The sequence below is a fragment of the Ursus arctos genome, unplaced genomic scaffold (genome assembly GCF_023065955.2).
Source record: "Ursus arctos isolate Adak ecotype North America unplaced genomic scaffold, UrsArc2.0 scaffold_1, whole genome shotgun sequence".
In the NCBI taxonomy this organism is placed as follows: Eukaryota; Metazoa; Chordata; class Mammalia; order Carnivora; family Ursidae; genus Ursus; species Ursus arctos.
The window spans coordinates 29,278,158-29,295,597 of NW_026622763.1; the positions used below are offsets into that span (position 1 = coordinate 29,278,158).

Here is a 17,440-nt window from a genome sequence, read left to right on the forward strand (position 1 = left end):
TAACCCTAATTTGCATTTGATGAAACAAGTTTCAACTCTATGAATGCAGCAGCAGAAATACACCCAATGGTGACAATAAAAATGATTCTGAAGAAATGGGGATCAAATGGGTCCATACTAGTTTTACTTAAAAGTATGACCTCTCATAGATTTACCATAATTGATGGTAAAGTTGCTAAAACAACATTGTACTATTTGTGGAAATGTAATAGCTAATGAGGCAATTAAACTTTCAAAAACTTACATGGCATTAACATAAAAAGCATAAAGAATTAAGTTCAAAACCAAAGAACTATTTGAAAGACAGATTATTAACTTAAAAAGTCAACAGAAGCAGATGTTCAATAATTTTACATATAAACATGAGTGCATTGCAGGCTTCTTATAAAGTAGCACTTCGGGTTGCTAAGACTGAGAAAAACATAAACAATTGCAAAAGCATTAGTGAAATACTGCAGTAAATGTGTTTGCCTGGAAGTGTTTGGTGACTGCTGCAAAGAAGGTAATTCAAGTGCCATTTTTCGACGGCACACTGTGTTTGAACCAAGCAGGTAGTGGGGACTAATGTTAGCAAAGTATTTTTCACTGTAGCTTGACTGATGCCACAAATATTGTGAAATGGTATTTTTTTAATATATGGACAATTTAAGTCTGATTTTATGATGGAAGATCTCTCTCTCTCTCTCTTGCTTAATTGTTATTATTTTTTTTTAACAAACACAACTACCTCTGCACTATATAAAACTGCCTCCTTGCATTGATGAAAAATGCAGCTCGGAAGTGAAACGCTGGGTACGAGGATATTCTAGTGGTGCAGCTGCAATGGCAGAAAAACATTTTGAAGTCGTTATCCTAATTAAGGAGCTTGTACCAGAATGTAAAACAGCACAGTGCTTCCTTCATCGAAAACCTTATGTTAAAAAAAGTAGTCATTTTAATTAAACAGTGTGCTTAGTGATATAATAAAATTATAAATTATGTAAAGGCGAATGGGTTAAATTTGGTATTTTTCATTTAAGTATCATTAAGTGATAAAACACAAAGTGATTATAAATAATGAGAAGTGCAGGCTGAGCTAATAAGTTTATTGAAGTTAGAGGGTCTATCAGGAACATACGCCCTCAGAAAAGGTCTCACGACGTGCTTGTCAGGTAAGGAAATCCATTTGATTCCAACTGTGAACCAGATGTGAACAAAGCAGCCATATTTGTTTATTTGTCTGAAACATTGGTCATTTTTAATAATCCTATGGCTTTTGCAAGAATGAAAATGCAACATTTTTTCCAATGGAAGAAAAAGTCAAAGGAAAAAAAAGAAAGGTGAGAAGTTGGAGGCTTTCAACAGATTGTAAGGACACATTTAACTGGTTTTCAAGAGGTAGAGGGTGATTCTGTTATTATGCGTCTGCTAAATTTAACATGGAACATCGTATACATTTAGTAGAAATCCTGAATTTTTTCCATCCAGAATATTTGCTCGAAGGAAATTTGTGGATCTAGAATCCACTTATTTCATTAAACAATAATATAAACTAAACCATAACTCTACACATAAATTATTAGAATTGCTACTAATGAAGGATTGAAGTGCATAACATAACTTCCTTCATTTTTAATAATCATGAAAAATGAATATCCTTAGCTTGCCGAAATTGTTTTAAAATCTCTTTTTTCCCATAATAGAGCTTCTGGGAGAGGAAGCTCAGTAAGACTGGTTTCCATACTCGGAGTGCTATTAAAACAAAACCTAGAAACATTTTAGCTATGCATTATCCCCCATGAGTAGCACTGCCATCAATCTAACCTATTTTGGAGAAGTTAATAAGCAAAAAGTGAACTTATTTGTCACGTTAAAACTTTCAATATTGGTGGAACAGTGTTCACCCAGGGTTACCTATTAGCATCTAAAATGGGGGAGTCAATATTTTATTCCTAAGAGGTTTCCTCGTTAAGAGGGAGACTAGCTGTTGTGAAACTATAATTCCCGGTATCATTACCTATATGTACAGTTGATAAACAATGTGCATGGTTTTGTCATTTCTTTCCTATAGTATTTCTGTTCTGATTATATTTATTAAAATTCATTTTAGTGCTGTTAAACCAAAAAACTTTTTAGAGAAGAGTTTAAACAAAGTGTCTCTAAAAACGCTATTCTAAGAAGCTGGAGCAATTAGTAGAATTTGGAAATTCGTAAAAGTGAAATATTTGAATAAAAATAAATTTAAAAAGTAAAAGGTGTCAGCATAAATGATCATCATGATGAAATAAAATTTAGACAAAAATAAAGACACTGTATAATAATGACTTCAAGTGCAAGGAAGAATGGAGTCCGAAATTGGAAAGTGATTCTGAAGGAGAATTTAAGTCCTGGTTTCCTACCAAGAAACAGTGAGACACCTGACTGGTGAGTCTGAGGTAAGAGAGTTAAAGCTGAAGCTCTGTTCCCTCCCTTTCTCACTTTGGATCTGAGATGAGTAGCCCTGTTTGCTCCTCGCCATCCCATAAACTGGAGACAAAGGCTCTGTCTTTGTGGAGAGAGGTGACAGTTTACAGTAGAGCCTCTGACGAAGTCATTCACAAGGTGTACGCTTCTGCCTCGGTCAGAACAAAAGCTGATATTTTGCTGTCCATGTGCTTGGCTTTTTTGTACAATGTAATTTATTTTTATTTTATTTTTTTAAGATTTTATTTATTTATTTGAGGGAGAGAGAGTACAAGCGGGGGAGAGGTGCCGAGGGAGAGGGAGACGCAGGCTCCCTGCAGCAGGGAGCCCAATGCGGGGCTTGATCCCAGGAGCCTGGGATCATGACCTGAGCTGAAGGCAGACACTTAACCGACTGAACCACCCAGACACCCCTTGTCCAATGTAATTTTGAACAGAAATCTAGCAAGCAGCATTTGTCATTGTCAGGTCCTAATGCCTACTAAGTGAGACAATTTTTCAAATTATAAGATGAAAATCTGAGGGGGGATACCTCTTTCATCAAACTAGTGATTTATTATTTGTCTTGTATGGATATATTACAGTCCTCTCTCTCTCTCTCTCTCTCTCTGTCTCTCTCATCTATCTGTCATCCATCCGTCCATTCATCCATCCATCCATCCATCCATCCATCCAATCTCACAGTTCTTGGACTGGTATCCATGCATCAAGAGTTATGTCATAAATATTTTTATTACAATAGCATCCATATTTTATTATCAGAAGCACTATCATGTTTTGCGATTTATCCTGTTGTAAAATACAATATGCCTGTTACTCTGATACCCAAAATATTCTTGTGTCACATGTAAAACTCTTCTGTACTTACCAGCTACCACAGGGATGGGCATAATAGGGGAAAATAATGCTGTCTTCTCATCTATTTCAGCACAGATTTTAAATACAGACTTTTCATACTCTGCTCCATTCACAGGAGTTCTTGTCAACTTGCATTATATGTGAATAACACAAAGACTTAAAGACATTCCCTCTGGTTAAATAAGAAAACCTAACAGTTTTCCAGAGCATGCAGGATTAATCGCACATAATAATTATACAAAGTGATAACACACTTATTATAAAAGCATATACACACCATTAAACAAACAGTGGCAGAAACATCTAGGAAGGAGGAAAATAAACATTAATTGCTGATGATAAGGGGGATGGAGAAGACACCTAAAAATCTAAATTTCCGTTTTCACTGGTAAAATAGTTGGGGTCTAAGGATTTCAAATTCTGGCTCTTCTATGCCTGTGCTCGCCCCGCTTGTCAATGAATCACACGCAGGGAAACACTTGGCTTTGACAGTCCACTGTTACCCTGGCACACAGAGCAGATTACTAAGCATCTTGTCTTTCATTTTCAATTTTACGCTTTTAAACACTTCTTTGATGCCAAAGGAGTCTAGTGAAACTGCAATCCAGAGGAGGAATTTTTAACAACAGAAAATAAATTTAGATGAACAGACCATTTTAATAGGGTGCTTCTGTTTCCAAAAGCTGCTTCCACTGTATCAGAAAGTGTGACGGGTAAGGGATTTCTCTGGTTAACCCACATGTTATGCTAAAGGACGCACCCTTCTTAAATTTGATTTTGTTATTTAAGGTACCAAAACCAAACCAATGGGCCAAAGAAAGTTTTGGTTTTCACACTTCCGTTTCTCTGAAATGAGTCCCACAATCACTTTATAGTTTACACTGTCCCTCATATTCATGAAATGATGGTCTGTGTATTCCTTTCGCATCCCTAGGTTTTCTTTGAGTGCTGGCAAATTCACTTCTCAGTTCCTCCCATCAAGAAAGTAAACATATTTACACATTACCGATGTCTATCATGGCCTCTTGCGTATTTCTCCAGATGATGGGTGGGTGGATGCGGCTGGAAACTCTTCACTCTCTCTGTGCTTCACTGACATTTCTGGTAGGAAGAGAGATAAAGCTGGAAGGTGTAGTGATATCTTATTAATCCTGTTTAATTGAGGGACAAGCTGTGCCCCTGTGTGTGCACTCCAGAAGGTCAGCTTCACCGTTCTGTAAGACAGGCTCTCTACCAATCTACACAGACACATACTCTGAGAGCGCCAATATTTTGAGAAGGAAATCTAATTACATACAATCATCACGCCACCCTATGTGACACTTACTCCATGACATTCAAACTTTCAGAATCCAGTAAAAGCTAGAAACTGAGAACTTTAGGTTATAAAGTTACAGCTCTACCATGACTAGCTGTATGGTTTGGAGCATGCTAATTACCCATACTAACTCTGTTTTCTTCCTCATAAAATGAAGAAGACATGCAGATAATGCATTTAAGTGATTCAAGTGAGATGCACGACAAAAGGGTATGGGGATTTGGTACGTGTTGGGCTCAAGTCCAGCTGAAGACTGTGCAAATTCATTTTCTTTTTTTAAATAAGTCGATTAGCTGAACAACACACATTTTGATTTAGATTTAATTTGGGAGATCTTACTTTGCAATTTGTGCTTTTTAAGCCCTTCCCAGTGCAAGCTCCTTTGATTTTATAAAAGTCCTCTATATCGATATTCAAACTAATGTAGTACTATGAAACCAAAAGCAGACATGACTTATAGAAGAAAAGTAACAGAGATCAGAGAGGTTCTTTGTGTCATTTTCTTTTGGCTGCATAGCCTGAATAAAAACTGTGTCTTTCCAAATGTCTTAGTAAATAGTATCATGAGCAGAAACTATCAATATGGAATCTTCTTATTAGCAGCACACACAGTAGGCCATGAAAAGAGTGCCATTGTGTTGGTTGATAAACCTCATTAGCCATTGCCCTTTCTCTGCATTGACATTTTACTCTCTGTCTACTTTTTGGCTCTGTATGTGGAGATCATTAAATGTATAAGAGGCTCGGATAGCTATATTTTACCTTCTTGTCAAATATTTACATGTCACGGGTAAGGTCTTGCAGAGGAGTTGTGATTAGTTGCCAAGGAATATCAAGAATCAAATGCAACTGTTAGTATTTAAAGGTTTTTCTGTTTATTTCTGCAACTGCAGAGGATAAACAGTGTCAGTTCAAAGTAAACTCCAGCGTAGATATAATTTTCAAATATGGTAGTCCTTTAAAGTTTTGCATTGTTCAAAACACATGGCATAGTGCTAGGTTTTCATCCAGCTCTCTGGGGTTAACAGTGCCATGTGTGAAGAATCAAGCAACTGCCTTGCCCTCTGGCCGCTTTGAAACTAATTAGAAACTTCCATTAAAGAGCTTAAAAATCGAATGAAGACTTACAAGTGAAGAAAATAAAACTAAACAGAACAAATGCAATCACAGTTGTAAAGGGAACAAATTTTGAGTTTCATATTTGGAATAAACAGGAAAACGCAAACAACTGGAATTGAGAGAACAGTAAAAGCCCAAAAAGGGGAACACTAGCTACTGTTCTGCAAGACACTGTTTTGAATGATGTTCAGAGGATATTGATGGAAGCGACTGTTTGTCTCAGTCACTTGAGAATTATTTTCTAACATCACCCACCCTGCCAAATATTTGTCCCTCATTCCCACCCATGTAATTAGGAAGCTAATTCCATCTAATGATGATTCCCAGTTGGTGACAAGTGCTACTTGCTCTTATGGATTCGTTAATCCTTCCTTCCCTACCTCCAGAACGAAGGTAGGAGTATGGAACCTCTGTTTATCCTTGAAATGTGTTTTCATCACTTGAAATGCCATTAAGATCCACTCTAATGGTTGTTATTTTATTCATTCTCTTTCTCTTCCTTCTTCTAAACATTTTATTTTATAATTTATTTCAGAGAGAGAGCGCGAGAGAGCACAGGAGCAGGGGGAGGGGCAGAGGGAGAAACAGACTCCCTGCTGAGCAGGGAGCCCAATGAAGGGTTTGAATCCCAGGACTCTGGGACCATGACCTAAGCCAAAGGCAGATGCTTAACCCACTGAGCCACCCAGGCGCCCCTCTTCCTTCTGCTGCTTCCCTATCCATTTTCCTTTCCTTATCATCATTTAGGCACACTTCACTGCGTGTGGAGTTAAGTATTTTTAAGGTCTTCACAAAATACAATAATAAGCACTACCTCTTCTGTCCATTGTGTATATTGTAAACTACAATCTGAGGGGACTCTGGATTAGAAAAAACATAAAAATTTAAACAAAATAATAAAAAATAAGAATAATAGAAAATGGAATATCTGCTGAATTTGATGAGAATTAGGAAGCAGCTTTGTATAATAGTAGACAGAGTGCTGGATTGGGAGTTAACAAATCTTTGCTCTATAAGTAAGTAACTAGAATACTGAAAATTTGATTTTTCCTCCTCTACGGGTGAATGAAAGAAAGCAATACAAAACGTGGTAAGTGCTATGAGAGCAACACCAACTATTTGCTATGAGGATACATGCAAGGCATTGTTTTATTCCCGCTTCTGGAATAGGGAAGAATTCATAGCATTTGAACTGGGCCTTGAGGGCAATGATGAATTTCAGTAATCAGAAAAGTGAGAGAAGAGGACAGAAATAGAGGTATTTCAAATTGAGTCCATAATATCAGCAAAGGAAAATCTAAGCTATTACTTAGTAATCAGAAGAGTCTAGTTCAACAAAGCATAGAATGTTTTCAAAATCTGCAGTATTTACTACATTTACCATGGTAATTCTCAGTGGCTTCTCAGTGATGCTAAATTTTCCTGGCAATTTAAAAATTGAGTGAAATACATATGTTGTAAATATGGAATTAAGTTTTCTGCAGAAATATTGGTAGTTCTTAATAATATTTACATTTTTAAGGACTGTTGTGTTGTGCAAAGGTTATTTTCTCAACCAGCATTTAGTGAATATGGTTCAATTTCTTTCACGTGAGGTTTTATGTCATCTTTATGTTATTGTTAGATTTGTTAATTTTTTGTTACCATTGTGTTATTATGCATCACCGATTAAACAAAGTGGAACAATGATTTCAAATGGTGGATCGAGATCTAAAAGTGGGGAAGAAAACAGTTAATACAAGAAAGCATTATCATGAATAGGCACTGGTATCAGCAAACGATAGAAATCTGTTAGGTAGGTACTAAAACAACTAGCCCTGCAAGTATGATGAATTTTTTTGAGAACCTGAAATGGAAAACTAAAGATAGGAATTATGATAAATATTGGAAAACCAGACTTTATAGGACCATCAGCCCGCCAATCTCTAATAGTCATTGCCTTGTCTGCTATGAAACACAGGCAGAAAGACTTCAAAGCTTTCACTTTTATTTCCTTTAACAGAGCATGGAGAGTTTTCATAAACTAGCAAAAAAGTTAAAGACTAAACTATTCCAGGAAAGAAAACAGAAAGAGACACTGGCAAAATTTTCTCCATCACACGCCCCCTTTAGTAGGTAATGTATCATTCCAATGGAATATAGTGTGAAGAGTAATTACTATCATGGTGGTATAGCATCAAATACCTTGCTTTATAGAAAGAAAAAGAAAAGAGGTTTTCTTTTATAAAGAAGAGAAAAAGAAAAGAGGTTATAAAAAGAAAAGAAAAAGAAAAAGAGGTTCAGTGTATGAAAATGTGCAGATGACATGTTTAAGCTTGAGGAAGAAGGTCTCTGTTTTATTCATCACTAAAAATCATGCTACGGGAAAGGGATATTTCACTTACAATAACGGATATTCTTACATGTCACATGAGTTCAAAAAGTGATCTGGGTTTAGGACTGATGGACCACTGACAAGTATGACAAGAAAGGGCCTGTTAAATCAATAAAAAAGTTTACACCTGAATCACAACTCCTCCATTAGGTTCTTTGCAGCAGTCAGTTGGCATTCAACAATATACCTAGAAGTTTGATTCCACGTTGAATAGGATTTTGAAAACTGAGACTACGTACAATCTTGTTATTATGCATAATGGCACAATTATGTACAATTACATATACTCGGGGAAGGGAGCATCTTTATTTTGAATGGAAAGTTGTGCATCAGGGATGAGACAGAAGTAAGTCCTTTCAAGGCATTGAAAATGGCAGAAAAAATACCTACTATGATTTCAAGAAGAAAGTTCAAATAGTTATAAATAGCATGAAGCTATTGTTTTCCAGACATAGTATGAGATTTTTAACTTGAGAATGAACAATCACTATTACTTAGGATATTACCGTACAAGTGACAATCACTGTTCCTTTTTTAAACTTTACCATCACTTAGGATATTCTTTACCCACTGGGAAAAATAAATTAATTATGTACTATTGAAAATGTAACCACAGCATATGAAGAGATGTTATCCAGTACTAAATGGAACTATATTATGTTCATTCTTTGCTATCTTCTGGGCTTTACTGATCTCAAAGGTTGTCCATTTAATAAAAGAATTTTACTAATCATTTTAACTTTACAAAAATCTAGCTAAGAAAATACAAGGTCTCTCAATATAGGCATTTTCACGTCAATTACATGTCAATTGTGATTTCTATCAGTGTTGTCTTCCATAACCTAATCTTGAAAATGTGAATGATATGCTCCTTGATTTAGTATGTATTTAATGCATTGAAAGTAGTCTCTGGTGAAAATTCCATGTTTCATCCAAATGTCTGTTCTCTTATTATTTACCCCCTTCTCACTTTGATCCAGACTCACTGGCCTCATTAACGTTTTTTAGACCTGCCACTCCTAAGCATTTACTCTAGCTGTTCACTTTGCCTGAAACACTTTTTCCAGATATCCACTTGCCTAAAACTCTTACTTCAAGGTTTGCCTCAAGGACTGGAAATTTTGTCTGCTATATTCTATGGACCTGATGTATTCAAATATCTAGAACACTTCAAAGCAAATAATAGATGTTTAAAAAATATTTTTGCTGACTTAACTGATTAGTTACCAAAGAGTTATAACTATGAGCTAAGGTTGCCTTGTTGAATAAACAAGCTGAGTGATAAAAGAAACCAATTGGATGTGGACACTGACAAATAGCCTAAGCTGTCAACAGGCCAGATGTAGATATTTCCATGAAGGAGTGAAAACTAAATAATCTGGCTCCTGATATTCTGATATTTAATAATTAATACTATTTATAACAAGTCTGTGATACAACATCATGCTTTATTTTGATAAGTTTACATCAGGATAAACTCTTTTTTAATTTGGATAAAATAGGCAGGTTTTGTTTTTTTCCTAAATGTCCATTACATGGTTTACATATGCTAAATTGTTGAGAAATCTTAACATACTGTATATAAGGAAAGGCCCTAAGAGATGCTGTTTGAGAGCAAAAGTTTAGATCAGATTGTGAACAGAAGTGCTTTCAAACAATCAGGAAGAATTAATGAGAACCACCAGTATCAGAGGTAACACCAAGGAGATGACCGAAAAGGGAAAAGTGTTACAGATGTTTCCCAAACATCTAGTCTACCTTGGACACTGAGATGTTATTCTATAAAATTTTGAAAAAGTATGTGATTCTTTGGACTTCTTTTCCTCAATCTTATTTATAATCCAGGGTTATCCAAAGTTAACATGGATGAACTCTGAGAGATAAAATGGAAAATATTAGCAATAAAAGATTATATACATGTGAGAAGAAAGATACCACTACCATCTATTGATAAAATCATTTCATTTTTACTGAACTCAGAATCTGGCAATATTTTATGGGAACAAACCAAGCAGAACTTTACTGCTAAAAGATACAGTTGACCTAATCCTGAGTCTACTCCTATTAACCTCTCACCATGGATTCATTTCATTAGACAACTATTACCTTGCAGAAGACAAACACAGCCATTGTAAAGCACTAGCACGCAGGGTAGATCATGAGAGTGGAGGTAAACATGGCGAGGGGTCACAAGAAGTACTGGGAGATACACGAGATAACCATAGAATGTGCCTGATAAATAAAAGATGTGAGAGGCTTAGAAAAATATAGGGCAACCTGAACCTCTGTTACAAGAAGACCAGGCTTACCTGAAAGACATACGGGAGCTTACGGCTCCAAAGTGAAAGCCTAAGCTGGTGAGGAAGGCTGGGAAGTGAGCTATGCCTATCCTGAGACTCATGGCAACGCACAATGAGAAGAAACAGGGTTGGTTTACATTCCCTGACTTCCAAATTTTCTCAGTCTCCATTTATTATTCTTTCCTAAGTTCACTACTCTCTTCTTTCTGTTCTTTAAAGAGGAGGGAAAATAACAACCCTGCTAGCGCAAAGTGAGCAAACTCATTATAAAGAAATAGGCCCACTCTTGTCGGTCCGTGTAGGGATTGGCTGTTTAACAGGGCTGCTGTGCTGGTAGTTTGGGCATGGATAACAGTTAATTTGCACGACTGTTGACTGAGATGACAAGTCCTTATGTTAGATTAAAAAACGATTGATTTTTTAACTCGGAACAAGAAATAAACAATTATACATTCCTGCTATGTGGTTGGCACCGTCCTCTTGCCTTTGAAAGGCTATTTCATTTCATTTCATCCTCTCAGCAAACATGTGTGGGGAATTTTGTTAAAAGCAATTACAGATGAGGCAACTGAGTCTCAGAAAGGTTAAGTCGTTTTCCTAAAGTATATAAAAGCTTTCACAAATTATGCTATAATGCCAATTCATTTTCATTTTCCCCTGCAACTCTCTGAAAGGACATAAAGTCTCTTCTAAAGATTTTACTTGACTTAGGTTGTATGGACCCAGGAATTTTTCACAAATCCTCAAAAGAAGAGTTTCCTTCTCATCCTTCATTTTCGGTTTACGTGTCACTTTCTCAGGCAGGACTTCCCTGGTCATCAAGACTGGGTTAGCTGACATGTTTTATATTCTCATTGTGCCTGTACTTTTCTTTTGTAGGATAGGTATACCACTTTAGTATTTATATAATCAAGTGTGTACTCCTTAGTTATCTACCTTCTCATACCACATAGCTTCATGAGGTCAAAGACTGTGCTTATTTGATTAATTTATTCCCAGCATTTGCTGGAAGCCAATCAAGCATGAAGGAGGGAAGGAGGGAAGGAAGGAAGAAACGAAGGAATGGAGGAAGGGAAAGAGGGAGGGAAAGAAGGAAAGAAGCCTCTGCTGGAAACATCAGGACTATATTCTAGTCAACCAACCAAGATTACCTGGGAAACTGCAGGTGTCCTCTTGTCATCAGCAAATTTATCTGATACACAGTAGCTTCTCTCCTCAGTGTTCCATTAGGGTTCATGCTCCTCAATGATATTCTTACATTCTAAAAAAACAAGATTTGTATGCAGGGTATATGAATATAATTCACTCAACTGCGGGTAAGTGTTATTTTCTCCCAGTTTCTTATAAATTCTAATTAAGATTTCTAAGTGGGATGTCAGAGAAGAAAACAGAGAAAACACATATAAAGTTGAATTCTGTATGTATGGGTGTGTACGTGTGTGAGGTGATTATATCTTACTTCTCATTTCCACCATATTGTATAGAATAGTAATTAAAAGAAGCAGAGTCTAAAGTTAAACTACCTGGGTTCCAATTATAGTACCATCATTTACAAACTGTATTACCATGGGCAAGCTACTTAAACTCTTTTTTGTTCTTTAAACTCAGTTTTCTTTAATTTTATCAGTTAAGCTGGGATAATATTACACACCCTCAAATAACATAAGAGTTAATGTCTGTTAAGTCCATAGACCATTGCCTGGAATACTCTAAGTGCTCAATAAGCCCTGACTATTGTAGTGATTATTTCAAAGAAAAACAAAAAGAAAAAAACCCTAGAAATAGAATATGTGATGATTTGGAGAAATCCAAAGCAGTTTAGCTCCAAAGAGTGTAAAAATACCCTGATATCATCTTCCAATATACAGGTAAAAATATTTAACTTCTAAATTGAATTACTATGTGGAATTCGGAGACAAAGCAGGACCAGGAATAAAAATAAATCTCAATATGTTAGAAATGCCTTTTTCTTCCCTTTCCTTCTTTCAAAACTCATCTTAAAACTACCAGGAGAACAAGAAAGAGGACTGAAAACTTGAGTTTGTCTAAGCTAAGAGATATCTTTTAACCATTTAACCCACAATATCTCATGACAGAGAGAGTGGAAAATAGTAAATGCCTTAGCAGAGTAGGAGAAAGTCAAATCTAAGAGTTGAAAAGGGAGGTCCACATAGGATAGTTTTCTCAGTTTGCAGATTTCTAGAAAGTCTTTGGAATTGATTGGGGGATTAGCCTGGATCTAAAAACTGAAACAAATTAAGCTCAGGATAAGCATCAATTAGACTAAATTTCTCCCACTGAATTATCTTAGCAGTAATATTGAAAATCAACTGAGCATCTATGTATAGAATCTATATTGTTTAATTGACCTATATGTCTACCCATGTCAATACCACACTCTGTTGATTATTGTAAACTTATAATACGTCCCGAAATCAAGTATTCTAATATCTCCAATTTTGTTCTTTTTTTTCCTCAAAGTTAATGTAATTATATTGCCAATACTAGATCCTTTGCCTTTTAGAATCACCTTATCAATGTTTACCAAAAAAAAAAAAAAAAAAAAAAAAAAGAAAAGAAAAACTGATGGGAAATGATAGGGATTATGTTGAATGTATGGCAAATTACATATATAGATTCATTAAATCTATGGAACATTTACATCTTAATAATGGTGATTCTTCTGATGTATAAACTTGGTATCTTTCTCTATTTAGGCTTCATTTAATTTCTCCTAGAAACTTTATATAATTTTCAGGGTATAGGTCTTACATATATTTTGTAAGTTTATCCCTAAGTATTTTTAACTCCAATGAAGACAGTACTTTTAAATTCATTTTCAGTATATAAAATACAATATAATAAATTTTAAATTTTTAGGAGCACCTGGGTGGCTCAGTTGGTTAAGCATTTGCCCTTGGCTCAGGTCATGATCTCAGGGTCCTGGGATTAAACCTCCCTACTCATTGGCTCCCTGCTCAGCAGAGGCTCTGCTTCTCCCTCTGTCCCTCCCCACTGCTCCTGGGCTCTCTCTTTCAAATAAATAAATAAAATCTTTTTAAAAAACTTTAAAAATTGAACTTGAAAAGCGGCTAAATTTTGTCAAATGTTTTTTCCACACCTATTGAGATAATCAAATACTGCTCTTTTTTATTTTAATCTGTTAATAAAGTAACTCATTTGATTTTGAGTTTTAAATCTACCTTGCATTCTGGAAATAAACCCACACATTTTAAATATTACATTGCTGGGGCGCCTGGGTGGCTCTGTCGTTAAGCGTGTCTGCCTTCAGCTCAGGGCGTGATCCTGGCGTTCTCGAGCCCCACATCAGGCTCCTCTGCTGGGAGCCTGCTTTTTCCTCTCCCATTCGCACTGCTTGTGTTCCCTCTCTTGCTGGCTGTCTCTCTGTTAAATAAATAAATAAAATCTTAAAAAAAAATAAATCTTACATTGCTGGTCACTGAGTTTCACTGTATTTTAAAAAACAGTATCATTTTTGTGAACAAAAGTTCACAGGTAAGCTCTTGGAGGTAACAGGTAAGTTCCCGGAGTATGTTGGATCCGTTTGACATTTCATTTTAAGTTTTGGGGGCAAGACAAAGAAGCCTTTGGTCCACGGCTAATTTTGCCCCACTACTAAGGTGATACTCTGAGGACTCTACTTGCAACATTTATTACAAAATTTTTGCCCTGCTGATTTGTGGGGTCATAACCTATTTTTCAACAGGAGTCTATCCACTCCATTCTGGTGGTTCTTTTTCTATAGATCCCTCTCATACAGGTATACTCCACCAAAGACACAAGGGGACCCTTCTGTAGAACACGATGATTTGACAAGTTCAGTAGGTTTGATCAAAACAAAATAGGATAAGGAATCAGACAAAAAGTGTCTCATATTTGGATAAGAGATACATAAAATTCCTTTTGATGGAATTTAAAGATATACTTCACCTCCAGGTATAATTTCCTGGTTCTTATCCAAAGGCCATGATACCATATGAAGATTGAGAATCAACTAGCATTTGAAGTCATTATCAATAATGTATTGTTCCACCATTAGGAACCTAAACAATATTTATTTCTGACCCAATAATTATTTAGATTAGATTTTTTTTTTAGAGATTTTATTTATTTATGTGACAGAGAGACAGCCAGCGAGAGAGGGAACACAGCAGGGGAGTGGGAGAGGAAGAAGCAGGCTCATAGTGGAGGAGCCCGATGTGGGACTCGATTCCGGAACGCCGGGATCACGCCCTGAGCCGAAGGCTGATGCTTAACGACTGCGCTACCCAGGCGCCCCTAGATTTGATTTTTTAAGTTAGTAAACTCTTACGTTTAAATATCTTGATGGAACTGCACTAAAAACTGCTTTTTGTATATGAATACATATTTTTTCATAATATTTAAGAAAAAAAATTCTTTCCTAGTAGGAGATGTGAAATAATACAGTGAATCAGGAATGTTTCAACATATGCTAAATAATTCTGATAACACAAACTGACATTTATTGAGCTCTTACTATGTGCCAAGAACTTTACACATTATTTTGTTGTGATGGAAAGAATCTTGGAGTTGATGCAAAGTACTTGGTTTTATTTCTCAGCTCTGTCAATTTCTATGTGTCAATGGGAAAACCCACACAAGTTTTCCAAGCCTTTGTTTACTTATCTATAAAGTGGGGAAAATGACACCCAAAGAATCTGACAAGAAACAAGATATGAAAACCCTTCTAAAAACCTGACACAATATTATCTTTGAAGACTTGCCATCATGACATTTGTATATTCCCTTTGTTACTCACATTACATGCAATATTTTTATTTCATGACATATATTTTGTTATATATGTCTATATTTACATATGTGTACACACATATTTGTGTGTGAGAATATATATGTGTGTGTGTATATATATGCAAACGTATATTCTTATAAACATATACTCCCAACTAGTTTTTAAAAATAGAAAACAATGGCCAGTCTCTTCTCTTTGACTAACCTATATGCAAAATCCTGTTTTTATATATAGATATTCCTGCACATTTTATTATCCATAATTGTACCAGAGTTTCCTAGTTCAATAAATGGGAGATCAGATCTCACTTGAATGAGACACAGTAATAATTTGTCCTTTTTTTACTTACTAGTTTCTTCTTGTTCCAGTCTTCAAAATTCATACCAAAAAATATAGTTTATCTGAACTAAAAAGAATTCAGTTTTTCAAACATTTCTTGAGTGCCAGCAGTAAAGCAAGTCTCTTGTGTTGCTTGAAAAATTACCTTAAATTCCAAGATCAACCCCCATGAGTTTAATTTTATCAAAGAATAGATGTCTTGTCAAATGCAGTCCCAACCAACATAATCAGTAGCTTTCAAAGTATGCTTGACATTGAGAAGGACTGAAAAACAACATAGGAGTCAGAGAAACAGACATCGATGGCCTGTCAAATTTTTTGTAGACATCATGCTATTATCAAGGCACATCAGGATAAAATAAAATGACCTAGCTGACCACAGGCTTACAAATGTCTTGGGAAGGAAAGAAAAACGGTGAATCAAAAGGTAGCTTTGTTGCATGTCCCCCCAGGCCTTCTTATTGACAGGAATGACAATGGTCCCAAGATGCACCATTATCTATGACCAGCAAGCAGACATCAAATGCTCCTGAGCTGTATCTGTCAGAATAGAAAATTCTGCTCAAAACAGACAGGGCTTGTTACATTTTGTTCAGCTAAGGTTTGTCAAAAGCCAGGGTCATTCGTATGTGCCCTGCCCTGAAGGGGAATTGTAAAACGAGAGAAGTACAGGATTCCTCAATGTTTCTTCTGCAAGGAGACTTTGAGTCTGCTTGACCAAAATGTTTTGAAAGTCAAGTCATGACTCAAAGGAAGTGGAAAACAAAGTTAATAGTCTGTCATTTTACTACTTAGGAATGAGGCTCACATGCTAAAGAGGCTGAGTTTTAAAAGATTCCTACATTTAGAGAATTTTTGTGCTAAGTGTGATTTGTTATTTCAAACTCAAAAGGGAAAATACTACTCTTACTGAAATTAGAGAGAACAAGTTAATGTGTTCTGGCCAAGCATTTTATGCCACAGCATTATGGAGCTTATTATAGTCTGAAATATTTACACTGGTAAGAGATTCCTCTAATTTGCTTCTTTTTGACTAAGGAGAGATTTTATATACAAATGTCCAGCCTCTGACACTTAAGTAAACTCACTAACTTGGGGAAACATCTGTTAACCACTCATAAGAAAATTTCAAGTTGAGAGTATTTCTTTAATTGATTCCTTAAAAAATGAACACAAACTTTTTTCCTCTTTTCATAAATTTGAAAGTGAAAATGTAGCCACCACAAAGAGTGTGAACAGAGATAATTTTCTTTTCCTCCCTTAACTTACTTTGTCTTTCCTTCCCTCCTCAACTTCTTTTCCTCATCTCCTCTCTTCTTTTTATTGTTTTACTTCTCAACTCATAGTTTCACAATTTTCCTAGGTCCAGAAACAAATACAATTTTGATCAGATTTGTGGTCTTGTTAAAGAGTGTTATCACATGTTGTAATTCCTATCTTATGTATATCTTAAAACAACAACAACAACAACAAAAAAGAGTTTGAAAACTGATGGCCATAAGTATTTTGTTTTGTCTATATGATCTTTTCTGAAAGTCTTATTTACTTGCCATTTTTAAAGATTGGGATATTTCACACAATACCTTTAATTTCCACATTCCTAGAAAACCAGGGGGTGGTGGTAATTTGGTAGTGCTGAGCTTGAATTTCTGCATAGAAATATTCTTCCACAGTGCAAGGAGTAAGGAACATGGCTAGACAGTCTGTGATCTCCAGGTATCATAGTTCCACTAGGTTTACTTGTCTCAATTATCCATAGAGATTTGAGTTCTGCTCAAATTCAGGTAATGAATTAAACCAATAAGCTAATTTTTATATTGACTGTACAATTCTATTTAGAAACTTAGAGGTCAGAATGTAATTCTCTCATTGTTGAATAAGGGGAAAATCTGCCT

At 35.7% G+C, this 17,440-nt stretch overlaps 1 long non-coding RNA gene across 1 annotated transcript in view; it reads right to left on the bottom strand.

Moving 5' to 3' along the window:
- Positions 1–16,916, bottom strand: part of LOC123001650 (uncharacterized) — a 43,041-nt gene extending 26,125 nt beyond the window's left edge. Inside the window, exons 1-3 of the long non-coding RNA XR_006410743.2 lie at positions 16,815–16,916; positions 11,563–11,672; positions 4,307–4,401 (exon numbers count right to left, since the gene is read on the bottom strand). This is a non-coding gene — a long non-coding RNA (uncharacterized LOC123001650). The remainder of the gene's footprint in view (positions 1–4,306; positions 4,402–11,562; positions 11,673–16,814) is intronic.
- Positions 16,917–17,440: the final 524 nt, after the last annotated feature.